The 21,967-nt window shown below is 43.6% G+C and overlaps 1 pseudogene; it reads left to right on the plus strand.

The window, feature by feature from the left end:
• Positions 1-1,757: 1,757 nt before the first annotated feature.
• Positions 1,758-21,562, plus strand: LOC124002850 (annotated as a pseudogene).
• Positions 21,563-21,967: the final 405 nt, after the last annotated feature.

Below are 21,967 nucleotides of genomic sequence, written 5' to 3' on the forward strand. Positions count from 1 at the left end.
CTGTGATAGGCCAACAGACGGGTTGGAACTATGTCTATCACAGTATACAGAATACTGTTTTACATACGTCTTGTCAGTTCTCTGTTCTGCCCTGCGTGGTATTAGAGTGAGCCCATATATACGAAAGTTGCATTTGCCATTTATTACTTAGCTAATAAAAAATACATAGTATAAAATCGGTGACTCATTGTTATATTTATCCTGATACCAGATTTGAATTTACGCAACCCTAACACTATCTAACTGATTTTAAACGATTACAATAGACAATGATTATAACTAGCTAGAACTTGATATACTGATACTGGTTTGCTTGTTGCCATGTCCTTGCTGCTTCACTAACGTTAACCCACACACTGGGAAATCATCATGACCAATTGAGCTTTATTCCACTTCACTGATTGCTGCTGTTTTCATTCACAGGTTACTATACTTTTCCACAAACAAGGATATTTACCAACATTGGTTTCCATCATCTTGGTATTGATGAAGGAGAATCGTCAGTCAGTGGCTAAATCATCTCCATTTGTATTAAAAGCATAAAGCATGTTACTTTGGGACTGCTAATACCACTCTGGAGCCTGTCATTTCCATGCTATGAGAGTTTGAGTCATCATGCACAGATGGCCCCCCAAAAATATTTTTTAATTGGGACCCATTTAGTTGTTATGCAGCCAGCCTAAGCAAGTGTTGGGTTTTATCATCAAAAATCCCCCTGGCAAGGCTAAATCACTGACATCCTGTGAGTTGAAAGGATTAAAATCATACAGGATTTGCATGCTAAGGTAAGAAGGAACACCTGTCTTAGCTAGTGCTCTGAAATCCCTGCCACTGTCCTCAGCTTGGTTGTTTTGTTTTTTGGTATGGATTTACTTATCATCATCTGTCTGTGACTCTCTCTCTCCCACAAACTTACATTCAGCCTGTTACTGAGTGCTGAAGAGCATTATTCTGTTGCCTGGAAAACAGAATTACATATGTTTTTTTGCCATGTCTCGTTAAACTGAGATTATCCCACCAGCTTCAGAAAATGACCCTAGGACATCATTTAAACATCGTGCAAACGGGACCAATGGAACTCAACCTCTTATTTTTTTGGTCACTCTTGGTATGCTTTGGCTTTGTCACAGAGAGCATTGCAGTGACATTTGTCACATTCAAAGTCCTGATGTGCTGTAAACCAAGCGAAAAAGCAATCTAAAAAGCTGCTGGTACCTGTAGCCAAGTCCCTCTCTCATTCAGCCCTGTTTCTTTGCATCACTGCAGCCCTGTGCTTACTGTTATGGCTTTGCCCTGGTGGCCAACTGAGCGAAATGGGACTCTGTGGCTGTGGTGAAGGATTAGACGCAGTCCTGGGAGTTGGACTGGACCAAAGGATCGCACACACACATATATGCACACAGACACATACCATGTTGCGGACACAGTAGGTTTCCTGTTTGAGCCCCTGCCGTTTAGAGCTTGTTTTTGGGGGGGGGGGGGGGGGGGGGGGGTTCTCCTCCGTAATCTCAAAGGTTTGGATGGTTGAGCACAAGGGCCACTTTGAAGGAGCCCGGCGGTGGCTGTGGTTTGGCCGGAGCTGACAGACTGTTTGCCAGCTACTGTTGATTTAAGTACCCTGTGTCCCTCACTGCCTCTACACCCCCCTCCTCTGCGAAATGTTCCGCCCCTGACTGCTCTGGTGAATGGAGGTCTAGGGGAGCACAGGCAAGGTTGGAAGGGAACCATTGCTGACACTGGTCCAGCCGGACACTTTTTGCACTCCATGGACTGCGCTCCACTCTGTCCTCATTGAGGACCTTTTCCCTCTGTCTTGGTGGTAAATACTACAAATCGAAGTTGTTTTTTCTCTCCTAAAAAAGCTTTTCTACGGGCTCAATGATGAAGCTGAAAAAGCAGGTGACGGTGTGTGGAGGAGCCATATTCTGTGTGGCTGTATTTTCCCTGTATCTGATGTTGGACAGGGTCCAACACGACCCTGCAAGGCGACAGAACGGAGGTGGGAACTTCCCAAGGGTAAGACATTACCTATAGACATAGCATCGCTTGTTATTCTCTAAATCCTTGTCTGCAATCAAACACCATGTTGTGATACATCTCACTGTGGCGTTAAAAGCCAGAGGCAGTACCTTCTGAACAGTTTAGTGAACTTTCCTTTGATATTGAGTTACATCAAAGCTGTAATTAACAAATGTTAACAACATTTATTGGTGAGATGCACACGTGTTTGAATAATTCATATCTTTAGTCTATATGTTTATTTTTTACTTTAACCTGAGAGGCAGTCAGTTATTTTCATAAACACACCTTGTGTTGAGTCGCGGCCCAACCACCACAGTTGAACTGCTTCGCAGCAACAAAGATTTGTGATTGATTATGTTTACAGACCTGGTCCAGCAGCAGTGTGTATAATGAGGGCTGGATTTAATTGTTACTGACAGGATTTTAGTCATGTTACCCCAAACTTGTTTTGCAGTATTTGTTTGTAGAGCTGTCGATGTGTAAATTGGCTTGAATTAGAATCCATAAATATAGAGAACACAAATATATTAATGCAGCAATTTCAAAGATTTTACTGAGTTACAGTTCATATAAGGAAATCCGTTAATTGAAATACATTCATTGGGCCCTAATCTATAGATATCACATGACTGGGAATACAGATATGCATTGGTTGGTCGCAGATACCTTAACAAAAAAAATGGGCTTCACAATGGGCCTCAGGGACTCGTCACGGTATTTTTGTGCATTCAAATCGCCACCATACCGTAACCCCAGCGCCACCATGGGGCACTCTGGTCACAATGTTGACATATGCAAACTGCTCGCCCACACGTCGCCATACACGGGGCCTGCCAAACTCTCTAAAATAACGTTGTAGGCGGCTTATGGTAGGGAAATTAACTTCCAATTCTCTTTTGAAATTGTTACATTTTATATTTGTGTTCTGTATATTTATGGATTATAATTCCAACCAATTGCCACATTGACAGCTCTACAGAAAATACTGCAAAACAAATGAATATTAAATTCTATGGCAACAGCTCTGGTGGTCATTCCTGCAGTCAGCATGCCAATTGCACGCTATCTCAAAACTTGAGACATCTGTGGCACGTGACAAAAGTGCACATTTTAGAGTGGCATTTTATTGTCCCAGCACAAGGTGCACCTGTGTAATGATCATGCCGTTTAACTTGCTTTTTGATATGCCATACCTGTCAGGTGGATGGATTATCTTGACAAAGGAAAATACTCACTAACAGGGTTTTAAACAAATGTGTGCACAAAATTTGAGAGCTTTTAGTGTGTATGGAACATTTCTGGGATGTTTTATTTCAGCTCATGAAAAGTGGGACCAACACTTTACATGTTGCGTTTTTATATTTTTGTTCAGTTTTGTTTTGATTTTATGTATTTATTCATTCATTTATCTATTTGCTACAGCTTGAGTGAACAAGGACCTGCATTTTCACAACAGTGTTTCCTTTGGTAATGGAACTGTGAAGTAGTGTCAAATAAAACAATAAAAAATGTTTTTCACATGCTTTGTGTACACCTGTACACTAACAGTGAAATGCTTACTTACGGGTCCTTTTCCAACAATGTAGAGCTAAAGATATAAGTAGAATAAATACACAGTTACTAGTGAGTAAAATTAACATGGCTATATACAGGAAGTACCAGTACCGAGTTGATGTGCAGGAGTACGAGGTAATTGAGGTAACTATGTACACATAGAGTACAAGTCAAAGGTTTGGACACACCTACTCATTCCAGGGTTTTTCTTAATTTTTTACTATTTTCTACTTTGTAGAATAATAGTGAAGACATCTAAACTATGAAATAACACATATGGGATCAAGTAGCAACCAAAAAAGTGTTGAACAAATCTAACTATATTGTATATTCTTCAAAGTAGCACCCTTTGCCTTGACATATTTGCACACGCTTGGCATTCTCTCAACCAGCTTCATGAGGTAGTCACCTGGAATGCATTTCAATTAACAGGTGTAGCTTGTTAAAATTACATTTGTGGAATTTCTTTCCTTAATGCGTTTTAGCCAATCCAGTTGTGTTGTGACATGGTAGGGGTGGTATACAAATTATAGCCCCATTTGGCAAAAGACCAAGTCCATATTATAGCAAAAACAGCTCAAATAAGCCCACTAGTCCTACTATCATTTGTTTTTCAACAGGACAATGACCCATAACACACCTCCAGGCTTTGTAAGGGCTATTTGACCAAGAAGGAGTGTGATGGAGTGCTGCATCAGATGACCTGGCCTCCATAATCACCCAACCTCAACCCAATTGAGATGGTTTGGGATGAGTTGGACAGCAGAGTGAAGAAAAAGCAGCCAACAAGTGCTCAGCGTGTGGGAACTCCTTCAAGACTGTTGGACAAACATTCCTCATGAAGCTAGTTGAGAGATTGCCAAGAGTGTGCAAAGCTGTCATCAAGGCAAAAGGTGGATACTTTGAAGAATATGTTTAACATGTTTAACTTTTTTGGTTACATCATTATTCCAGGTGTGTTATTTCATAGTTTTTATTTCTTCACTATTATTCAACAATGTAGAAAACAGTGAAAATAAAAAACCCTTGAATGAGTAGGTTTGCCCAATAATTTGACTGCTACTGTAGGTAGGGCTAAAGTGAATAGGCAACAGGACAGCTAGTAGCAGCAGCACAGGAAGTGTGAACATGTCTGGTGTAAGTATGCGTGTGTTTTGGTGTCGGTGTAAGTATGTGTGGGTAGAGTCCAGTGTGTGTGCGTCGACTCAGTGCAAGATAGTTGGTGCAAAAATCCATCCATATAGGCTAGCTAGTCCTGTTTAGCACCTCCTGTGACGTTCATCCCCCCCCCCGGGTCCTTTTCCTCCTGTGTTCTAGAGCCAAATCTCTGTTCTGCAGAACCGCATAGAACAGCTGGCGCAGCTACTGGAGGAGAACCACTAGATCATCAGCCACATAAAGGACTCTGTTCTGGAGCTGACCGACTCTGGCGCTGTGTCCCCCAGCGGACAGCTGCCCTTCCGTAGTGCCAATGTTTCCTGGGTCCTGCCCTTTGATGGACGCCCCACCTTTCTCTCCGTCAAGCCCCAGGACTGCCAGTTCTCCCAGGGTCGACGCAGACATACCGACCTGCAGGTGACCAGCTCTCCAGGGACTGTCTCGTCTCGGAGGAACTCTGTTGTTCTGTTGGCCATCAGTAGGCGTGTGTGTAATTGTTAACATGCTGTCTCTTGTCTATGTGGCAGGTTTAAGGTGAGGTTACAGATATCATGTGATTTGCCTCTGTTCTAAACGCAAAGCAGAGTTAAGTTTAGCTAACTTTGGTCTGTTGCCTTCCAGATGCTAGACATATAATCCCTGTTGAAGTTTGACAATGTTGACGGGGGTGTGTGGAAACAGGGCTTTGAGATCACCTATGAGCCTGGGGCGTGGGACAATGAACCGCTGCAGGTGTTTGTGGTCCCTCACTCCCACAACGACCCAGGTGAGACATGGCTCTAAACTGGGTTCTTCAGGGCACATTGTAGCAAAAGACGACGGAAGGCCAAAAAAGTTAATAAAATATTTTCTTAATATATTTTATATATATATTAAGCAAAAAATGAAACATTGATTGAGTTATCACCTGCAATATTAAGGAAATGACTGGATTGACAAATTGAGTGACACAATGACATTAGAATTCCAACGTCTTAGTTATTTTTTAGATAAGAATGGCTGTGTATTAGCACAAGATTTGATTTTAGCCAGAGACCAACAGTTCCATTAGATTTGTGTACAGCCAATGCAAGGCCAGCTAGCTAACTTGACAGTTGTTGACTTTGGAAGAAACTGTCAAGTTTTGTAATTCAGTAGCAGGAATAGCCATTCATTATGGTTCTATTTAATTAGGATAGACTTTGCTCTTTACCAAGGTGTCACTGAGTAAATGTTCACAGCTTGTCCTGGGTCTGTGGAGACCCCTGAGAGACCACTTTAGTCTACAGTGAGCATATTGCTCTATAGATTAGTTAGTGCTAGGCTGCACTGTTTATGTATTGTAGAGTCATCAACTTCTCTCCTTTCTGAGATATTCATAGTCTGCTTGTTTCTCAGCCTCTGACAATACATTCAAGGTGGTTCATTGTTACTGTTCTGTTTAAATAATAAAACGAGAGTTATTTGTAATATTTCACCGCTATGTTGTGTTTGGTACTGTCCCACTGTCCTGCTTTTACCCCTCCTTGACATGGCAAAATACATGATAGGAAATAGTACAGTACTGTCTGTTAGGGTGTAGATTCACTCTTTACTGTTCATCTTCTATTTATGTCTGAATCTGACCTACCCTCAAACCAAGGTCCTGGGTTATATTTCATAGACACAAATGTTTTGAAATGGGGAGGTAGCTTATTACTTGAACTTTTCCTTTAAGGGATTCCTCTTTTCATTTTAAATTGTTTTGCTGCGTGTCCGTGCCAGTCAAACTGAAGAGGACCCTGTTCCTCCTGATCTGGGTTGTTGTGCTCATCACCTCTGTGCTGCGATCTCCTGTCCCGACAGGCTGGATCAAGACATTTGATAAGTACTACACAGATCAGATGCAGCACATCTTCAACAACATGCTGGTCAAGCTGACTGAGGACCCACGCAGGAAGTTCATTTGGTCTGAGATCTCCTTCTTCGCCAAGTGGTGGGAGAGTGCCGACATGCACAAGCAGGAAGCCATGTGCAAGTGCGGATCTCACAGTCACAGCACTAGCTCTCAAACATCTTACTCCAACACAATTTAAGTCTGCAACTGTTGGTTCTTCCCTAAAGCAGCTAAGCCGTCCGTTGAGGATTGCCCACATAGGGAAGAGTCAATAGTGACAGTCTTGGTAGATAAAAATTCAGTTGTTGTAGTGTCGTAATACAGTATTTGACGTGTGTGTGTGTGTATATGATATTATAAATACCTCACATGCGACTTGTAATAAGATTAAGCAATTATCCTATTAAAATGTGACTCCATAAGATAAATAGCAATATGCAATAGACTATAGTTAGAGTAATAGGCATTGAAGAAATGTCTGAGAATGGAATTCTAAATACAGGTGTATTTAATTACTTTAGAAAATGAATGATAAGCTTATGCCTTGCATAATGTTAAGTTACAAAGCATTATAAGGCAGTATTCTAAGCATGTTCAGAGAGAGAGAGAGAGAGCGAGCGAGACAAAGAAACCATGGGAAGAGGAAGAGGGTAAGACATGGTGTAGGTATATCACCACAGAAAGTCAGGAACAAACATAATCTAATATCCTTTTTATAGTGTAAGCATTGAACCTATTTGGATTTCAAAAACGGAGTTGTTGACCAATGGAATTACTGTGAAGTTAACCTCTAATCCGATATCGGACCTACAGGATGTAACCTCTGGTTCTCAGAGGTGAGACAATGGGGGTTGGCAAGATCAACACACAATCCTGCATTCCTAAGACAACACAAAGGAATTTCTTGCATACAGTTAATAAGAAGAGTCACTTCGGGGGCTGCCCTACTTTGTTGTTTTCTGTAAGCAGGAACTCGCCCAGCTGTGAATGTCTACCCAACTAGCAAAACAGTGTCTTTTCAGTATCTCTTATCTCAGTGTAAACAACCTGCCAGGCCACATTAGCAGTGTGATCTACTATAATTAGCTAATAAGTGCCACATCTCCCTTGGCAGAGAGACCAGGTGCTTCTAAAATAGCTGGTTATTTGGTTGACACAGTGTCTCCAAGTAAGCGCTTGCTTTTCAAACCAAATTGTATTTGTCACTTACTTCATAAACAACAGGCAGGTGTAGACTAACAGTGAAATACTTACTTATGGATCCTTTTCCAACAATACAGAATTTTCCTCATGTCTTTACTGGGTGGATGTCTTAAATCCTCTCGCTGTCGCAGGCTAATCCTGGGAGGGCAGCTGGAGATGGTGACCGGAGGTTGGGTTATGACTGATGAGGCCAACGTTCACTACTTCGCCATGATTGACCAGCTCATAGAGGGCCATCAGTGGCTGGAGAAGAACGTGGGTAAGCAACACGCTTCCCCTCTCCGAGATGCCTTCTCTTATTCATGCAAGGGGGTTTGCCCACTGTGATGTTTGCAGAAGAAGCATTGGAAAGTTAAAATAATTCAAACTCTGAGTGGATAACTTTGCAACAACACCTTTGCACGTATTGTGTGAAATCCTGTATGACTTCGGTCATAGTCCTGTTGCAGTAGGAGTTCCATTATGACATAGAAACTGTGCACCATGCTTTGTTGTATTCTCCATGATGGTAACCCTCGTGTGCTGTGCCCTACTGTAGGTATGACCCCTCAGTCGGGTTGGGCGGTGGATCCATTTGGCCACAGTGCCACCATGGCCTACTTGCTGAAGAGGGCCAACCTGACCAGCATGCTCATCCAGAGGGTCCACTACTCCATCAAGAAGCACATTGCCTCCAGCCGCAGCCTGGAGTTCATGTGGAAGCAGTCCTGGGGTCAGTTGCTGGCTGTTTTCGTGGCAGCAGACCAATCTCATCTATTTACACCATAATGTGCTTATCTCTCTGGAATGCAGATTTCCAATGAGTGCTGTCACTGTATGGACTTTCAAATTCAAATTGAGGATGAGGGAAATGTTGTACTATAAAATGTGGCCAATTTATATTTTGGACTAAGAACACTAACAGTTGTTTGTTCCTTGCTTGTACTTTTGAATTCACACAAACCCCAAAATAAAAATCTTTCTTTTGTGTTGCCAGACCAGGAGTCGGGCACGGACATCTTCTGCCACATGATGCCCTTCTACAGTTATGACGTGCCACACACCTGCGGACCTGATCCCAAGATCTGCTGCCAGTTTGACTTCAAGAGGCTGCCAGGCGGCCGAGTCAACTGTCCCTGGAAGGTTCCATGGTGAAGGCCAACATGGCAGAAAGGTGAGCCCAGCAGAGAGCCTCCCCCCGGCCTTGTATGCCACACTGCTAGGGGGGAAATGTCAGACCTATGGGTGCAGAGAAACATGGAAATATGCAACCGGCTTCACTGCGACTTGCTTATCAATGAATAGTTTTGTGCAGAAAAACCCCCACTTCATGGAACTTTCCAAAGCACACATTACTGAGAGTCTAATGGAAAATAGCTCTCTCATTGAAAGCTATTGATTGCCTTTTTCCATTCAAGCTCCTCTTTTTATCTTCCATTTTCTAAGGTCATGTCAGTCATGTATTGCCCTGTACCACTGGCATTGCGCAGGGATGCACACACTCATTTACATTGACATTTTAGTCATTCAGCAGACAATCTTATCCAGAGCAACTTACAGTAGTGAGTCAATACATTTTCGTTATTTTTCCCCATACTGGTCCCCCGTGGGAATCAAACCCACAACTCTGGCATTGCAAGCGCCATTCTCTACCAACTGAGCCACACAGGACTACATAACTAAGAGACTATTGAACATGCAATGCGTTTCAAAATAAGACATTTCCACACACTGCTTGCAAGCTTTCTTATTTTCATTCAAATATGCTTTGACAAAAGTCAATAGACAGAAATGTTGCTATTGTCAATCATTTCTATATTCTAAAGCAAGCAGTGGTCAAGTCGGTGTGCTTGGTTTTTGGTAAGCAATTGGGTGCATGTATTTCATGATACTTGTTTGCTGAAACAAGGAGGAACAAAGTGTCTTCACATTATGAAGAGTCCATGTTACTGTGGAAACTGACTCAATTGTATGTCTCGTATTGTTGAATGCCCGGCCATCCCTTCACAAAATGTTTGTGTCATGTATTGTCATGTTATGTCTTGTTCCTGTTCTTTCTCTTCACTTCGTTTCCCCCTGCTGGTCGTATTAGGTTACCTTCTCTTCCTTTCCTTCCCCCAGCTGTTCCTCATCTCCTCTAACTACCTCGTTTACCCTCTCCCACCTGTTCCCTTTTTCCCTCTTATTAGGTCTCTATTTCTCTCTCTGTTTCTGCTTCTGTCTTTGTCAGATTCTCGTTTGCTTCACCCTTGTCCCGTCCTGTCGTAATCTGCCTCTTCATCAGATGCTACGTGTGATCAGGTACCTCTGTCCTCTACAACCCGTGCCTACCCGGAGAGACCAGCAGTCTGTTGCCGCTAACCCTGCTATTCTCCTCTGCTGCTAGAAGGGGACTCTCCTGTAAAGATCAGAGGACTTTATGATTTATTTTGTCGCCCTCTCTGCGGGTTGTCTATTTTGTCAATCGATACCTCTGAAGAGGATCTATGTCTTCCCTGTGTTTGGACATTAAAAGACTCTGTTTCTGTTAAACCGCTTTTGGGTCCTCACTCACCTGCATAACAGATTGTGTCTCCTTTAGTCTCTCCTATTTTCTGTCCTCTCTCCTGATATCGGCTGTTAGATGTGAACCAGGATGACTTTTACTTTACTGCTTTTGGGTGAAGTTTGTCGTCATGAAAATGAAGTTGATAAAATAAAAAAAACTTGAAAACAATTACATTTTCTTAAGTCTTCATCCATAATGGTCAGTTACATGATTATACACTTACAGTGCCAATCCTACTGTGACCTGAGTCACTCTCTCCACCCCAGGGCCCACCTGCTCTTGGACCAGTACCGTAAAAAGTCCAAGCTGTTCCGCAGTAAGGTGGTTCTGATTCCGCTGGGAGATGACTTCCGCTACGACAAGGCCCTGGAGTGGGACCAGCAGTACCTCAACTACCAGAGACTCTTTGACTACATGAACTCTCACTCTGAGATGCATGTGCAGGTATGTTTGTTTTGATTGATATTTGATTAATTCTAAAATGTCTAAAATGTAATGTCTCACCTTTATGGTCCTGTGTGTCTCCAGGCCCAGTTTGGGACCCTGACCGACTACTTCACTGCGGTTTACAAGGCCAACGGTGTGCCCCAGGGTGTCAGACCCCCAGAATACCCGGTGCTGAGCGGGGACTTCTTTGCGTACGCAGACCGAGAGGACCACTACTGGAGCGGCTATTACACTTCCCGGCCCTTCTACAAGATCATGGACCGCGTGCTGGAGTCCCATCTCAGATAAGGCCAGATGTAAACAGACAGACATGTTTTTTTTTAGTACATCTGTAACACAGCAGGTTGGCATTTGCGCCTTACTCTCAGTTCTTAATTCAACAATGTTAGCCACATGTGCGTAGGTTTCAAAAGTAAAATCATTGGAGATGGAGACCTGTCTGCACACTGTCAAAGTTAGGAACAATCCCAAAACCTCTCTTGTCTTTGTTAATTTGTTCCTCTGTGTTGTTCCACAGAGGTGCAGAGATCCTGTTCAGTCTGGCTGTGGCCCACGCTCGCCACACGGGAATGCAAGGCCGCTACCCCACGTCAGACTACACCCTGCTGACGGACGCCAGGCGCACCGTCGCCCTATTCCAGCATCATGATGCCATCACAGGCACCGCCAAGGAGAACGTGGTCATCGACTACGGTAACAGGTTAGTTAATATAATAATAATATATGCCATTTAGCAGACGCTTTTATCCAAAGCGACTTACAGTCATGTGTGCATACATTCTACGTATGGGTGGTCCCGGGGATCGAACCCACTACCCTGGCGTTACAAGTGCCATGCTCTACCAACTGAGCTACAGAAGGACACAGAGAGACACAGAGAGAGACACAGAATATAAATAGTGAATACTTTTCCATATAAAAGTTTTTAAAGTTGAAAAAGATACTACTATTTCCTTTTTTTCTTTCTACATCCCTGCCTTTGTGACCACTGGTCTCAAAAGAAAAATACCGACATTTTACTCTTAAGTCTCCAACTCAGTTGAATGGTTCAGAAGGAACAGAAAAAAGAGACAAGGCTAAGTGGCCATTCAAGAATACTAGCATAATGTCTCATTGGTCCTTTGTCTTTCCTTTAGGTTACTGCACTCCCTGCAGGGCCTGAAGAGAGTAATCATTAACGCAGCCCACTTCCTGGTAATGAAAAACAAGGACGTGTATCGCTTCTACCAGACAGAACCCTTCCTAGAGACGGTAACGGACGACAGGGAGACATGGAGCTCTAACAATGTATTGCAGTGTTAAAATAGCTCACATAAGCTCAACTTCTTTTTGTATTTTAATTTTCCATATGATTCCTTGTTGACTGTATATCTATCAAGTTGTGATCTACTGCTACTCAGTGCTTCCCTAGTCTAGTAACAAGCAATAAGTGCATTTCTGAATCATACAGTGCCTTCAGAAAGGAATCATACCCTTTGACTGATTCCACATTTTCTCACCCATCTACACACAATATCCCATAATGACAAAGTGAAAACATGTTTTTAGAATTTTTAGCAAATGTATTGAAAATGTAATATCTCATTTACATAAGTATTCACACCCCTGAGTCAATGTCAGAATCCCCTTCGGCAGTGATTACAGCTATGAGTCTTTATGGGTTAGTCTCTAAGAGCTTTGCACACCTGTATTGTACAATATATACACATTATTATTTTTAAAATTCTTCAAGTTCTGTCAAATTAGTTGTTGGTCATTGCTAGATAGACATTTTCAAGTTTTGCAATAGATTGCGAAGCCTATTTAAGTCGAAACTGTAAGTAGGCCACTCAGGAACATTAAATGTTGTCATGGTAAGAAAGTATAGTGTGTTTTAGGTTATTGACCTGCTGAATGTTGAATTTGTCTCCCAGTGTCTGGTGGAAAGCAGACTGAACCAGGTTTTCCTCTAGGATTTTGCCTTTGCTTAGCTCTATTCTGTTTCTTTCTATAAAAAGAAATTCCCTGGCAGATGACAAGCATATCCACAACATGATGCAGCCACCACCGTGCTTTGCTGGAAATATGAAGTGGTACTCAGTGGTGTGTTGTTGGATTTGCCCCAAATGTAACGCTTTTTATTCAAGATGAAGTTAATTTCTTTGCATTTTTTGCAGTTGTACTTTAGTGCCTTATTGCAAACAGGATGCATGGTTTGGAATATTTGTATTCTGTACAGGCTTCCTTTTCACTCTGTCATTTAGGTTAGTGTTGTGGAGTAACTCTCCAGACTCAGTTTTCTGCTATGACAGCCATTAAACTCTGTCGCTGTTTTAAAGTCACACTTGCCTCATGGGAAAATCCCTGAGCGGTTTCCCTCCTCTCCTGCAACTGAGTTAGGAAGGACGCCTGTATCTTTGTAGTGACTGGGTGTATTGATTCACCATCCAAAGTGTAATTAATAACGGCACCATGATCAAAGGGATATTCAATATCGGCTTTTTTGGTTTTACCCATCTACCGATATCTTTCCTTCTTTGCGAAGCATTGGAAAACCTCCCTTGTCTTTGTGGTTAAGTATATCTTTGACATTCACTGCTTGACTGAGTAACCTTACAGATAATTGTATGTGTGGGGTATGGGGTACAGAGATGAGGTAGTCTTTCAAAAGTAATGTTAAACACAACTCCATGCGACTTGTTATGCAACATGTTACGCAAATGTTTACTCCTGAACTTATTTAGGCTTGCCATGTCAAAGGGGTTGAATACTTACTGACTCAAGACGTTTCATTTTTTTCATTTTTTATTCATTTCTGAAAATATAATTCCGCTTTTACATTATGCAGTTGTGTGTGGGCCAGTGACACAATCTCCATTTAATCAGGCTGTAACTCAACAAAATGTGGAAAAAGTCAAAGGGCGTGAATACTTTCTCAAGGCACTTTGTACTTCTGTGTTTGTGACTATAGGATGATAGGCATGCCACCCAAGACTCCCTGCCCCAGCGCACCCTTATTGAACTGGACCAATCAGGACCTAGGTAACCCTCTCTTCCCCTCTGCCTCAGTACAGTCTCTCATGGGTGGAGTGTTTGACTGATCTCCCCCTGTCTCTCTCTGTTAGGTACCTGGTGCTGTTCAACCCAGTGGAGCAGGACAGGCTGTGTGTGGTGACAGTGTTGGTGAACTCTGTCAGGGTCTGGGTGCTCACAGAGAATGGACAGACCCTCCCTGTACAGCTCTTTGCCCAGTGGAGCTCTGCTAGCCAGATGAGCGTAGAGGGCTTCCAGGTGTGTGTGTATGGTTGCTGGTTTAATTTGTGGCGCTCCCAGTGACTATTTAATGTACATTGTGTGGTACTTCAGTTGACAGATGCGTTGATCTATTATGTGTAGCATGAGTGTCTGCCGTGTGTGTGTGTTTTAACTGTGTTCTCTCCTGTCTGCAGGCCTCCTTCATGGTGCGTCTGCCTGCCCTGGTCCTGGCTGTGTTCCACCTGTATGACTCTGCTGATACCCCCATGACGCTGTGCTCTGAGACACTGCTGAGGCTGTCTGGTCAGGGGCAGACTGCCCACGCCGTGGACCCCTTCCAATTGCGCTCCCAGACAGCAGACCCACAGCTCTTCTACATCTCCACCCAGTCCCTTACACTGGGCTTCTCTGGAACCAGTGGCCTGCTGGATGTATGTGGAGGGGAAGAGGCTTGTGGCCGAAATGGCAGCCCGTTTCCTATATGGTGCACTATTTTTTGCCAGAGCCCTAGGCTGCCATTGAGGATGCAGCCACGGACTACTCTTTGTCTCTAACAGATTGACTGATATGGAAGTCAGCCTAAACGCTGTGACTGAAATTATAAAATTAACCTAAGGCCGTTGATCATTTGCTGAATTCCAAATAGGCAGCACAGACTAATTTGGTTGAAGTGTAATGTATAATTCTCTCTCTCTTTGTCTCTCTCGCTTGGTCCATCAGAGTATCCATCGTAAAGACAACCCCCAGGAGGTCAAGGTTCAGATCCAGTTTGTGACGTACGGCACTCGGTCCTCAAAGGACAAGAGTGGGGCTTACCTCTTCCTGCCTGATGGGAAGGCTAAGGTGAGCTAGCTGCCAACCCCCCCCCCCCCCCCCCATCTGTCCTAGAGCGTCAGGTAGCTCATTTGCAACTGCGACCTGGCCAAGATAAAGCAAAGCAGTTCGACACATACAACAACACAGAGTTACACATGGAATAAACAAACATACAATCAATAATACAGTAGGAAACTCTATATACAGCATGTGCAAATGAGGTAGGATAAGAGAGGTAAGGCAATAAATAGTCTATGGTGGCAAATTAATTACAATGTAGCAATTCAACACTGGAATGGTAGGATGTGCAGAAGATGAATGTGCAAGTTGAGGTACTGGGGTACAAAGGAGCAAGATAAATAAATACAGTATGGGGATGAGGTAGATTAGATGGGCTATTTACAGATGAGCTATGTGCAATGATCTGTGAGCTGCTCTGACAGCTGGTGCTTAAAGCTAGTGAGGGTGGAAAGAGTCTCTAGCTTCAGAGATTTTTGCAGTTCGTTCCAGTCATTGGCAGCAGAGAACTGGAAGGAAAGGCGGCCAAAGGAGAAATTGTCTTTGGGGGTGACCAGTGAGATATACCTGCTGGAGCGCGTGCTACAGGTGGGTGCTGCTATGGTGACCAGTGTGCTAAGATAAGGTGGGGCTTTACCTACCAGAAACTTGTAGATGACCTGGAACCAGTGGGTTTGACGATGAGTATGAAGCGAGGGCCAGCCAACGAGAGCATACAGGTCGCAGTGGTAGGTAGTATATGGGGCTTTGGTGACAAAACGGATGGCACTGTGATAGACTGCATCCAATTTTGCTGAGTAGAGTGTTGGAGGCTATTTTGTAAATGACATCGACGAAGTCGAGAATCAGTAGGATGGTCAGTTTTACGAGGGTATGTTTGGCAGCATGAGTGAAGGATGCTTTGTTGAGAAATAGGAAGCAGATTCTAGATTTAGTTTTGGATTGGAGATGTTTAATGTGAGTCTGGAAGGAGAGTTTACAGTCTAACCAGACACTTAGGTATTTGTAGTTGTCCACATATTCTAAGTCAGAACCGTCCAGAGTAGTGATGCTGGACGGATGGGCAGGTGCGGGCAGCGATTGGTTGAAGAGCATGTATTTAGTTTTACTTGCATTTAAGAGCAGTCGGAGCAGTCTGTGCTATTGAGCAAGGCACTTAACCCTAATTTGCTCCAGAGGCGTCATACTATTATGGCTGACCCTGTACATCAACACATTTCACTGTACCTATCCGGTGTATGTGACAATAAAACATATTTTTTAACTGTATAATGTTTTATGATCAGTCTACCCTGCCTCAATCCATTACAGAAACACACTGTCTCTGTTTCTCCGTCTGAGCCCTACAGTCAGAAGGAGCCTCCGGTGGTGCGTGTGGTGGAGGGCCCTCTCTTCTCTGAGGTAGTGGCTATGTACCAGCACTTCCAACAGACCATTCGCATACACAATGTGCCAGGTGTGGACGGTCTGTCCCTGGATGTCACCACCATGGTGGACATCAGAGAACAGTCTAACAAAGAGCTGGCCATGCGTCTGGACACGGACATCGAGAATGACGACACCTTCTACACAGACCTCAACGGATTCCAGGTCAGACCACAACGCACACTTTACGCTGGAGTGTCTGACCTTTGGCTTCAACATGTACCTTAATATTGTAATGTTTCCACAGATGCGGCCCCGGCGCCACTTCCTGAAGCTCACCTTGCAAGCCAACTTCTACCCCATGCCCAGCCAGGCCTACATCCAGGATAGCCATCTCCGCCTCACCCTGCACTCTGCCCAGGCCCTGGGCGTCACCAGCCTAGAGGGCGGTAGGGACGGACAACTCATACGTTATTTTTGAGTTTCTGAAGTTTTCTATCTCTTATATCTCTAAATACGTTTTCATTAAGAGGGACTGGTAGAAGTTTTTCCTTTTTCATTTACTGAAATGTGGTGACTTCTCTGCTGTTTGCCTTTGCAATGTTATCTATGTTTATTTCTATGGAGCTCAGAGAGATAATGGAGGACTCATCTTTGTATCTGTGCCAATATGGTATCTGGTTCAAGGAAAGTCAATTAACTAAGTAGACCAGACCCAACTGATATTGCATTGGTGTTCATGGGAGACACCCAGTTAAGTAGACCCAACATTTTTTTCCAATGGTAAACGGCCTGAGTGAACTATCTTCATTTATCCACCATTTTTGGCAGTGCCATTGAGACGATCTCCATTTTAAAGTAGTACATTCTCTTCTGTGTTTGTGTTGGGGGGGAAAGTGCTGGTGTCCTGAACCAAATATTGTCATTCGTTTATTGTGGCCACTAGATGGTGGTGAAATAGCTTAAAACCATCTGCAAACTATAGGCAACTCAACTTGAAGTGCTCTGATTTTATTGGCTGGTTGCTCCCAACCCATAGGAATCCCCACCTAGTTGACTACTTTAACATGGTGGAAGTCCTCAATGACAATATCCATGCTAAAACTGGTTCTATCCAGTATCTAGACTCCCCTATTGATCTCTATGATGGAGCTATATATGCATATCTCTGCTTTTCCCTCCCTCAGGCCAGTTGGAGGTGATTCTGGACCGGTGGCTGATGCAGGATGATAACCGTGGCCTGGGCCAGGGCCTGAAGTACAACAAGAAGACGGCCAACCGCTTCCGCCTCCTACTGGAGAGGAGGTCCACTGGCTACAAGGTCAGTCAGTCTAATATCCTCAGATGGGAGTTAGTTTAGGTGTCATATTCAAGCAAATAAACACAATCTAGTCTGGGGGGAAACAGTGGGTGAGCCGGGACTACTTCTCGGTGTGTCTCAAATGTCTTAATCTCTCATGCTACACTCTTTAACCCATGTCTCCGTTCTTTATTTGTCACTCCCCTCTATTTATTTTTGTCATCTCTCTCGGTCTCCTTCTCCATTGCACTCAGCATGATGGCTTCTTTGCCAAACTCTCCATGTTTCACTCTCTCGTCTCCTTCGCCCTGAGAGGCGGAGCTCAAGAGGTAAAGTTGTCATGGCAACAGCGAGGTCACTAGATACCCAGCCGTGGACGTCTGTCTATATAATCTGTTATAGCTGTTCTTACCTTCTAGTTTAACCTGTGTTTAGCTGCCCTGTACCCTATAGCTATAAAGCCTGCCGTAGCAGCATTGCAAGAAATCCTGGAATTGGATATGCGCTTAAAATGCAAATAATTGTTTTCAGCCCTGCAGTTTCCCTGCTGTGTTGACTGTTGAAGCTAATCAGGGTGGGATGGGGGTTAGTTATCATATTTGACCTGTGTTGAAACCTGTCTTCCTGCCTCCCAGGTGGTGGACAGCAGACCAACCAGCTTCCCCTCCCTACTTAGTCACATGACCTCGGCCATCCTCAACCACGAGGTGCTGGCGCTGCCTGTGCTGCCCAAGAAGCGTGGCATCCCTCCCTTGCACACCTTTGCCCCCCTTACGGGGGCCCTGCCCTGTGACTTCCACGTGCTCAACCTGCGCAGCGTCCAGCACCAGGTAACTAGAAGTGAAGAAGTAATTGTCCTGTTTGTGGAACGTCAATATACTGGAAGATATAATACATGTAGGGTTCTGTGTACTAACCATTGATGCTAATATGTTTGTGTGAGTTGTAGCAGGACACCCACTCCCCGTCTCCCTACACGGCCCTCATCCTGCATCGGAAGAGTCTGGACTGTGACCTGGAGACCAACAACCCTGGATTCAACTGTACCACTTCCGAGGGACAGGTCAGTGGTCCTCAACAACACACACACATGGATCACCACAGATACAACTGGGGAGATAGTACAGTGTGTTGCACAGACTCGTACAGCACTGCAGTGGGAGTCATGCTAGCAGTCTGGAAAGATTATTCTCTGTGTTAGACATGAGGAGTGACTGGACAAATTGTTCTCTCATACACACTCTTTCTACCTCCTCTCTTTTACAAACTGTATCCATCTCTCGCTCTCTCTCCTTGTCTGTTCCTCCAGCTGGGTGTGTCTTCTCTGTTCCGTAACCTTGACCTCCAGCTGCTGCAGCCTGTGTCTCTGTCCCTGATGTACTCCAGCCCCCCTCTGGCCAATGACCTCCATCAGCCTGGAGCCCATGGAGATCTCAGCCTTCAGGCTCAAATTGCGCTAGCCAGGCTCAGATAAACACATCAGACCAGACACAACCAGGCCAGGCCTGGTCCCACCTGGTTTTGTCTGTTCAGGTCTAGTCTATAGAAAGAGTGAACAGAGGGGTGGCCAAGCTGGGGCTTCCTGGTCCAACCTGTGTCTACAACATACAGTACACTACACCACTCTACACTAAACCTCTCTGCACCACACTACACTACACCACACACACCCTAAACTGTAAAGTCAGCTTGGAAAAGCAGGTGTCCACCATGACTAGACTATAACTGCAGGGGGCAGATGGCTGTCAGACACACAGTGGCTTTCTCCAATCTTTCTCAGAGAACCAGAAACCTTTGGTGATTTAGTTTTTGTGCTTGTGATAATACAGGTGATGTCTTTATCACAGAACAGATACTGGTGGTCTTCTGCCTTTGCATTATAATGTCAAGTTAGTGGAAACAATTTTCTTTCAGTTTTTAAATGAACTATATTTGTTTTCTTTAAAAGAAAAATCCCATCCTAGACTAACTAATGAATGTAAATATCACATGTATAAGGACCTTGGAATGACATGGCGACCGAGTGCAATTTGTAAATGCTTTATTTTTGCCACGTTCACGTGCTAGTCAAAGCTAGGAAACTCTGGTTGTAGTTATACATGTGCCGCTTTCAACCAATTAGCAAACAATTCCGACTAGCACATCAATGCGGTGTTAGTTTGGACAGTTTTAAAAAATCTACTATGGAGCCTATCCACCTGCTGCAGACTAGGGAACTGTTAACTCCATTACGAGCTCATCACTGCTCATTGAACTTTTATTGATTGCATTGACCGACTGAAAGCAGTTGTGTACTACCAGTGTGAATGTTTGCTCTCTCTATCTCTGCAGTAGAGGAGCTGAGGCTATGGCTCTGTAAGATACTGTATGTCAAGCAGAGTCCGTCACTCTAGTCACTACCAGGCTGGGATACCAATCCCCATGCTACTTTTTTGTTTTTAGTCATCATTATCTCCCTATTGCATGACTGTACGGCCTGCTATCCTTTCAATCCCCCCTTGCTTGTAGATGGTCTGAAGACTTTCAAACTATTGTTACGTGAGCCTCTCAAAGCTATCATGCCCAGATGAGTTGGCTGTGGTGGAATTTAAGTTACGTTTGTATTTAAATGCTCATAAAGCCATTCCTGTACTCCTGTTCTTTGTGTGTGTACGCCAATTGATGGGCGAATGGTGGTGTGTACTATACTGTATGCAGTAGAAGAAACTACTATGATGACAATACCTCTTATTTAACATATGACACATTGGTATGTATATTGATGTGGAAACTTCTGTGAAGAAACAGTATGCCAGAGGAGTATTAAGATCCGGAGTGCAGTATCAGGGACAAGGTATCTGTTCATAGCACTGTACTGCTAATCATCATCATTAGTGAGTGTGTAGTGGGGTTGGATGATCTGGCTTTCAAAGCCAGGCATGGAGACCCTGTTTTTAAAGGCAGGATCGTGGTTCAACCTTCCCTTCATGATGATGTGGAGAAATGGTCCGTTGATGTGGAGAACAAACGGATCCTTCAGGTCTGACTTTGACAGAGTTTACTGGCGCAAACAAGGTTTGAAAAAAAATCAGCTTTCATCATAAAACATCTCTATAGCCTTGATCTTGGTGGGGTTAAGGTACCTGTCTATGATTAATTTCTGCCTTTGGTGTTGGTGTGGAAGGCTAAACATCTTTGCCATTTCTCACTATATGTTTCTCCTCTACCATCTCTTAGACCATCCTACTATCCAAATATTTTTTCACCCTGCTGTGTTCTGTTTAACACTCCTCACTCAGAACACACGTAGCTACAGTCCAACATTTCACTCTACAATGCTCAGGCACTAGCCTGGCCCCATACAGCGGATGTGCTGTAACTCCTCTATTGATGTCATACTATCTTTTGGTATGAGAACAAAGAAACAGAGAGGAGTTGGTTGTACATACCAACAGACTGGACCACCAGACTACCAATGTAGCCTGCATCACTTTTCATCATCAGCACTTCCACACTGTCTTTTCGGATTGCATTTCCCCTCTAGCTATATGTCATAACACTACCCCTGTTCCTAATACGGCACTCCCCCCTATTGTCCCTTTCTTCCCGCTCACCTACTGTCTCTATGTGTCCTGAGTTCCTATGTAGACTTGTCTTTTGTATGTGATATTTGTTGTGGGACTTTTTTTAAGATGGAGTTTATGAAGAACAAATGTCTTTGTTCTCTTTTATTTGTTTATTCCTGGATGTGTGTTTAAAAAAGATGCATAGAAGAAAAATGCAGACGTGGTGGAGTCAGAATAAAGATCAAATATGATACTTGGTGTCTTATCACGAACCCTTTATGTTAACACCTTTTAATTAACTGTTTTTTTTAGCTACTGATCTCTAGTTTGTCAAACTTGTTGAAGGGGGCAGCACTAAGTTAGTTTGTGGGACAAGCACAAGCATCAGTGGTGAGCCATGCTGTTTGTCTTAGTCCTACAGAGGTTTTAAATACTCACCAAGCTGCGATTTTATATTTCAATACATTGAACTTGACATGAAAATGCTCAATTTATTTAATGTTGAATTAAAATGGTTAATTTTATAAATTTAAAGTTTTTGTGATTTATACAACTGAATGCGTTTTGTAAATGAGGACCCAGATGTGCCCGGGGTATCAGCCAGTTGTATTGGTCATCCACACTGAGGGTGAGGACAGACAGACAGACAATCTTTGTGGCCAGCCAGCCAGGCCAAAGGACCCCAGCAGCTATGGGCTGCACTGGCTCAAGTGCTTTTGTGATCACTCTTTCGGGAGGCAGAAACGACTGGCAGAGAGATTTCTCCCCTTTATCTCACAAAGAGGAGGGTATTTATGGGTGACAAAATACTAAATTATTCAGACAGTCAAACAGGAGACTGCATGTGGAGGAAAACTACAACAAAAAAGGGGACTCAAACCAGAACTAGACCAAGGACAAAGTTAAGCGAAATTGAGATGGAT

This window comes from Oncorhynchus gorbuscha, linkage group LG01 (genome assembly GCF_021184085.1).
Source record: "Oncorhynchus gorbuscha isolate QuinsamMale2020 ecotype Even-year linkage group LG01, OgorEven_v1.0, whole genome shotgun sequence".
In the NCBI taxonomy this organism is placed as follows: Eukaryota; Metazoa; Chordata; class Actinopteri; order Salmoniformes; family Salmonidae; genus Oncorhynchus; species Oncorhynchus gorbuscha.